At 32.2% G+C, this 7,808-nt stretch overlaps 1 protein-coding gene across 2 annotated transcripts in view; it reads left to right on the top strand.

Annotated features, from left to right (window-relative positions):
* The first annotated feature begins 1,618 nt into the window (after positions 1-1,618).
* LOC135142394 (potassium channel subfamily K member 9) overlaps positions 1,619-7,808 on the top strand; it is a 273,018-nt gene continuing 266,828 nt past the window's right edge. For both annotated transcript variants that reach the window (XM_064074106.1, XM_064074107.1), the window contains exon 1: positions 1,619-1,874. The gene's annotated coding sequence lies outside the window, so the exon portion shown is untranslated. The remainder of the gene's footprint in view (positions 1,875-7,808) is intronic.

Here is a 7,808-nt window from a genome sequence, read left to right as displayed (position 1 = left end):
GATATGATTTATTCGGCAAACTTTCGAGCTGACGTCATCAAGTTTTTGGAGGGGATAAGCAAATATATTTTGACTAAACATTTATTATGCTCTTTATGACCTTAAAACATCTGCAAGATTTCAGAGCATTCGGTTTTGTAGTTCCTGATTAAATCAATAAAATATATTTACGCATTCATTAATTTTTTTGAGTCACCCTGTATATGCAAATCCAAAAAATATGAATGGAGTGATAGATCACAAGTACAGACTCATCATATTTTGTACATTTTAGATATGATTTATTCCACAAACTTTTGAGCTGACGTCATCAAGTTTTTGGAGGGGGTAAGCAAATATTTTTTGACTAAAGATTTATGATGCTCTTTATAGCCTTAAAACATCTGCAACATTTCAAAGCATTCTGGTTAGCAGATTAAAAATTAAATTTCAAAATGTTGTTTTATAATTTTGATTTTTTTTCCAAAAATCTGGACGTTTCGGGTGAAAAGTCGATTCGGAGTTGTAAACTACATGTGTAGGACTATGTTATTTTATACAATTGAAAACCCATTTACTATGTACAATTTTGAAGTGACGTCATGGCATTAGTGGTGGGGATGATTAGACAAATTTTGTTTAGCGTTTTACCATCTACATGATATTCTTAATATAAGTACAAAATTTCACAACAATCGGTCGAGTACTTTCGGAGATTATCTGTCTAATAAAAATCCGGGGGCAGACGGACAGACGGACAGACGGACGGACAGACGGACGGACGGACAGACGGACGGACAGACGGACAGACGGACAGACAGACGGAAATGGGAGACCTATTTCTTCGTCTTCTAGGGGTCATGAAAGATCGAGAAAACGTAAAAGTAGAGAGTTGGCCGACGGACTCGATTACAATACTTCCTTTGCTTACGCTCGGGAAGTAAAAATTGCAAAGATTTAAGTCGAGTGATTGAGCCGGCCACTGAGTTTATCTTTCTCGACTGACTCTTGGCAGAAGATAGAACTCAACTTCTTCCCATATTCTACACAGTAGTCCAGTAGCCTTTAATGCTTTCCAGACGGCTTAGTTTATTGTTTATAATTACCAGCTGTCCTAGTTCTTTTACAGGATAATACCATCTGCCGAATTTTACTTTTTAAAATAAAAAAAAAAGCAAATAAAATTTCATCAGACGAACAACACATAAATATACAGGTAGATGAAAACTGGAGATAGACACTTTCGTATTGTACGAGCTTTGAAACTTCAAAAGAAAAAATCAAGTTGGGTCTTCGTCATGATGACTTAATTACACAAACAGACAAACAGTTACGAAATCTCACCCAAAAGCTACGTTTCGACTACTTCCCTCCTCATGCTTTCTTTCCACCGTGACGTCACACCCTACCTCAGCTTCCCATCTGACGCTCACCTCGCCGTCATCGTCCTAATTCCCCCCGCCTACCGCCAATCGCGCTTGTTTAATTTGATGGCAATAAAAATCCCCACGTTCGTTTATTGAACCACACGTCCTTCCCATAATTAAAACAAAACTCTTGCCTCCGTCACTGTCTCAGAGTATTAATAGCCGCACTATTTCTGTCTTCCTTCCATCTTATTTCAGTTGAGCGCCAGGTTCCTTACCACTTACACAAAAAAATACTCTTCAGAATAACATCTCGAGCGTTTCAGCTGATCCGGAACGCGAAAAAATTCCGAATAAATCAATCGCTACGCTGAACGGGTTCTGTGTTTGTTTTAATAATCTGAGTTCAAATAAACAGGGGTGGCTCGTTAAGGTGAGGTTAGAAGTGTGGCCAAAGATCAGCAAGTGCGAGCGGGACTGGCTGATGATGTTAGGGGACCGAAGAGGTTTTGACAATAGGGTTTGAAGGTGAGGGATTGGTGATTTTGGTACACGTAAATTTAGAATAGTCATAACCTAACTTTTGGCGCGTATGTGCAATTTTTGCTGCAGTAAATCACTTTGGTTTATGGGCCGTGTGTGCCACAAGGTTCTACTTCTGTCAGCGATGAGATTGCTTGGATACTTTGTCAAGTTTTGTATATTTATACGTTTCTTTATGTTTTTTTTTTTTAATTTTACAGCTATAATGAATTTTGTATATGTACCTACATGTTATACAAATAGATACATCTACTTAATCAATTATAAACAAAGTTGAGCCAACAAAATGTTGAAATAATGGGAAGTACGTTGTACGTACATACAATACATACATAGGGTGTACCACAATTGCTTAATAAGTTTTACTGACATATACTGTGACCAGAAAAGAGCCAAGCATTATAAGTGAATGTTATAGAGCTATTAATTTTTCACTTTGTTTGGACTCTGACTTGTAGTAGTAACTACATCCAAAATAACTATGTAATTTATTGTTAACTTAAATAAAAATATTTTTAGCGATCTTTTCCAAACACACCCTGTATAACAAAATGGAAAATTTTATGTTTTCGCAATTTAGTGATGATTTTCACATGAAATCGAATAATGAACGAATTCTGTAGCGATTGTCATAATTTTTTCAGTTTGTGAGACCTTCTAATATTTATTTTATTTTTCATGAGAAGATGCATTTAATTTTCATCGTCGCTGTTTTTTTTAAGCACTTTTTACTTCGTAATATTGTTTTAATTATTCATTTAATTTCCCCTCGTTCATAATTGCTATGTTTTATCCCTTGTCTACATTCATTTTTTCTTTTTTATGAAAAATTAATTTCAGAAACTCTATTATGAAGTGCTTCATGTCTGTCCTGTTTTTTCTGGTCGCTGATAAAATGCTTAGTCCATGTATCTCCACAACAAGTTAATTTTTAACTCGTATTATTTTATTTGCTGACAGTTACATTAAAAACTAATTACTTAATATACAGGATGAGTTACTGCACGCGCGCGTCTCGATATGTTATTAACTACTAGAAACAGAAAAAAGTTTTCAACGAAAGTTGTACAATTCTTTAAGGACCATACACTCAAATTATTTCCAATGTTCTGTTTTTAAGGCGTAACACACAACTTAGTTTTTTCAAATGGAGCATCCTGTATATTTTTACATGTTTTGATTTAGTTCTTCTTAGGCTTTATAATCACAATTTATTTTTGAAATTCAATTGCGACATTGTCACGTTATTCCAAATTTCTTGTAATTTTATTTTTATTTTTAAAATCCGTGTTCCAATATTTTGTAGAAGGATCAAAGTACGTGTCTTGTGATATAAATAAAATTGACTCCTAATACACAGAATGTCGATATTTTAGTATTTTCAAATAAAACACGTATTTTATTAGTGCATCTTATTCTATTTTTTGTTCTCTTTGTCTTTCGTTGAATACTTTGTATATTTAAAATTTACTGTATTTTTTTACTTTTTTAAGAAACAATGAGAACAAAAAATAGAGTAGCAATAATAAAATAACGATATTTGAAGATTGGAACGTTGTACGTTTTTAATGAACACTCTTTATAAAATGTTGCAAAACTGATCTTAAAAACAAAATTATTGTGATTTTCTGATAACCGAAGATCTAAAAAACAATAATAAAATTCAAAGAACGTGGCAACGTTGTACCAAAATTTAAAAAATAAACGATGGTTGTAAAGCTAATGAGAATATGTAAAAATACATAGGCTGTTCTACCTCAAAAAAAGGTTCTCTGGCATTCCTTAAAACAATACACTCTGTATAGTCAAAAATAATTGTAATATATGTTTCTTAAAAAACCGGACAGCTTCAACCTGAACTTTTTTTTTCTGTCTCTAATTATGAATTTGATATGAAGGATCGCGCGCGTAGTGACTCACCCTGTATATATTTCTGTAATTTTTTATAGCATTAGAAAGATTTTGTTTTAAAGTATTCTCAACTTCAATAACTGTTTGTTCAATACTGCAACCACGTATTTTCCACTACAAGTAGTTTTGTTTTGATTTGTTCATGTCAGGTCAGATCAGACTAGGGGAGGCCATATCTTGTGTTTTGTTTGAAGACTGTTTTTGTCAAAAATCGAATGCTCTTTTCCGGAAGATTAATCAATAAAATAACGATATTTGAAGATTGGAGACGTTTGAATGTAATGAAATATCTTTATGGAAATTGAGTTTCATGGATGACTGATCTGGAAATAATTGGCTTACGACGAAGATAGAGAAGATTTTTTTTTAGTAAATACTTGATCTGTAACTGAAAACTTTGACGATTTTTGAGATAATCAAGAGCAAATTTCGAAGTAGGTCTTTCATTTTTAGTATCAACGGGGCTTTTGTTTAGAAAATTTTCATGGAAAGAGTTTTTCTCATTGTTGTAGATATCGGATTAAAATATGGGTGGCTGGGCAGGCAACTTTTATTTTTACTATAATGAAATATCTTTATGGAAATGGAGCTTTATAAATGACTAATCTGGAAATAATTTGCTTACAACGAAGATAGAAAAGATGTATAATTTTTTTTAGTTCTTGATCTTCAACTGAAAATTTTGACGATTTTTGAGATAATCAAGATCAAATTTCAAAGCCGGTCTTGCATTTTTTAGTCTCAACGGTGTTTAGATAAATAAATCATGACATTTATGTTCCGTAAGAAAAATCAGTTTTCAAGATTTACAAAATTTCGACGAATTTTTGAGAAATGAAATAAAAATGTCGCCCAATTTTTTACATTTATTCGCATTGATCTTGTTTAAAATGTCCAGAAGTGTTATTTTTTAGCTTCGACAACCTCACGATCTTAACATGCAAGAAAATACATCATCTTATCTAAAAATTTGTTTAATGTCTAACGAACTAAAAAATTTGATTATCTATACAAGAAATCAATTATTATGTTACTTTTTTGCGTAAATAAAGGGCTTTTGTTAATAAAATTTTCATGGAAAGGAGTTTTTCTCTTTGATGTATACATCAGATTAAAAGATGGGTGGGTGGGCGGGGAACTTCTATTTTTGTTATAATGAAATATCATTATGGAAGTTGAGTTTTATAGATGATGATCTGGAAATAACCAATATAAAATTGCAAAGCAGCTAAACACATTATCGCGTTTGCGGTCTCCAGCAAGAGACATCACTTTTTTTCCGAATTCCGAAGTTTTTCTTTCATTCCTTACAAAAAAAATCAGAAAATAGTGAAGAAAACAATAATTCCAAAAATTTTCCAAAAAAAAAACGGCCCCAATTAACATAAAAAAGCGCAAATATATGACGGATTAGTGGTAGATTACGAATTGGAAGTTACTTTGTCTATATTTCTTCAAATCAGTGCTACAAAGTGTAAATTAATTTCCAAAAATTTTTTAAAAACATTTAAAACGTGGTTCATTTTGTTGGTAGAGAATGCTGGCTTATTAAATATTTTCCATAAATTACAAAATTGAAATTATTTTTTATTAACATCATGAAATAAGTGCGAAAAGTGGGAAAATATTTTCCAAAAAAAGTGTTCAAAATAGCTATACCCAAAGGAAAAACAATATCTTAAACGTATTGTTTTAGTATAATTTTATTGTTTAAACTATTACGAGAAATAGTATTTCTGGATTTCCTTTTGTGTCACCTATTTTTGCATTTTTTTGAAAGCTGCTGCATTATTAATAATAATAATGATAATAAGTTCGAAAATATTGCGAATTACACACTGTTCCTTTTGAAAAACTGATTATTACGAATTTTCTTATATTTTATATAGTACCATTTTTAATCACCCTATATAAATAAAATTGAACCTTTTTAAAAATGGTGGAACTCTGCCACTTTTTGTTTCCTTAAAAATGCAAAGATCCTGGGAGCATTGCATTAAAAAACCCTTGCATCTTTATCATTTTTCATTCAAAAACTGGACTACCGTTATTTAAACAGTACTTCCCTCGCCCCTGAAATCCAGGAGAACAAATACAGATTTTTCGAAAAATTATAAAATTTATTTTCCGAATTTAATTTTTTATGATAACTTGTGTAACAATAAAGACATATGTGGATTGTGAAAGTATACATAGATAAAGGAGCATGACATGCATTTGTTCCAAGTGAGTTTTTCTATAACAAAATTTTGCAATGACATCATCAACACTTTATCAAGGAGTTAAATAGTTGCAGTTAATACCAATAATAATACAGTATACTCAATTTATGGTTATCAATAAAATAGATTGCCTCATTCATACATTTTTTGAGTCACCCTGTGTTTGTAAGTAATTCTAAAAAATATCATTGTATCTATAAACTACAACCATAGATTCATAATATTTTATATATTCTTGAAAAGATTTATTCGAAAAAATTTTTATTTACGATTTACAACGCTTGCAAGATTTCCGAGTATTCGGTTTATTACTTTCAAAGATAAGTTGCAAAATGTTGTAATATAATTTTGATTTTTTTTTAAATGGTGATGTATAGGGTAAAATATAAAATTTAAACAACGTTTACTATTGTAAATTTTAAAGGTGACGTCATCCTATTCTTGGTGAGATTAATTAGACAAATTTTGATTAACGTATTTCCATCTAAGCGATATTCCTAATACATTTATAAAATTTGACGGCATTCGGTCCAGTAGTTTTGGAGACTATCTGTCTAATAAAAATAGACAGACAGACAGACAGACGCCAGACGACAGATATACGAAAACACAGGACCTACTTTTTCGTAATGTAGGGGTCATGAAACGTCGAGAAAACATAAAAGCAACTTTTCATCGGATAGACCCTATTACAATATGTACTTCCTTAACTAACGCTCGGAAAGTAAAAAAAATAAATATTTAATTGGAACGCTTAGAATGTTTGGAAAAAATTATCGGGAGTTCTATTAGACTGCCCCAATAAATATTTGGCTAGTATGCGAAGATGCTCAATTTTCCTCCACCAGACCTTTGGGACATCTTGTATATAAGTTTGTTTATTGACGCCGACACCAGAAAAGACATTCTATGTATTGTGTCACATTAAATTTCCCTTTTTCTCGATTTTAAAGTAGGCGGAATACCTCGAGAGAATATTTTATCAACAAGATTTGTTTACTCGTACTCAAAATCACCGTCATCAAACTTTTGATGGAGGTGATTTTGATACCATTCCAAGATTGGAAATTACAATTACTAAACGCATTTTGTGAAATCTACTGTCTCATGTATTTTTTTACACCCCCCAATACTTCTAGAACTTTTACTATGACTGCCAAGAATGTCGAATTTAGACTTCGCCGTCACCCTCCAAGCAAAAATTTTCCATTTTTCGGAAACAATACGTTTTATAATTTCCTGCGATTGCGGAGCATTCCCCACGAATAAAATTTTAATAAACTCTAAATTTCAACCTGAAATCTCTCCGCAGCCGTCTTCTGTACACACAACGACCTTCCAGCCAATCACACTGGTTGTTTTTATTATTGATTCCTTTAAACTCGAGAAAGACGACGTAATAAAAGAAAACCCAATTATCACCTTTGAAAAATGTTTCTTTTATCGTGTTCACTGCGGTTTCGTTTTATTATGTTGTGTTCCTCCTTCACCTCGGACCCCCGACTCTCCTTCGCCTTGTCTTTTATATTCCCCGGTGACAAAATTTAGGAGACACAGGAAACCAATCGCTAGTATAAAAGTTATCCTCGTTACACACAACAAGATTTTTAGCGCTTTGACGTTCACCGAAATAAAGGAAATTGTCAAAATACACTTAAGATATCTTTTTTATTTTCCTTGTGGCAATCCGAAAGAGGAAACGAAACCAGATAAAGCGCCGCGACGCTGAAATCTTATTGGGGTTGACGTACTTCCATAATGCTACGTATTGGTTTGAAATGGAAAG

Source organism: Zophobas morio, unplaced genomic scaffold, assembly GCF_036711695.1.
Source record: "Zophobas morio isolate AGI-343-1 ecotype UQ-CSIRO unplaced genomic scaffold, CSIRO_AGI_Zmor_V1 ptg000046l, whole genome shotgun sequence".
In the NCBI taxonomy this organism is placed as follows: Eukaryota; Metazoa; Arthropoda; class Insecta; order Coleoptera; family Tenebrionidae; genus Zophobas; species Zophobas morio.
This window is presented reverse-complemented; position numbering and strand designations above follow the sequence as displayed.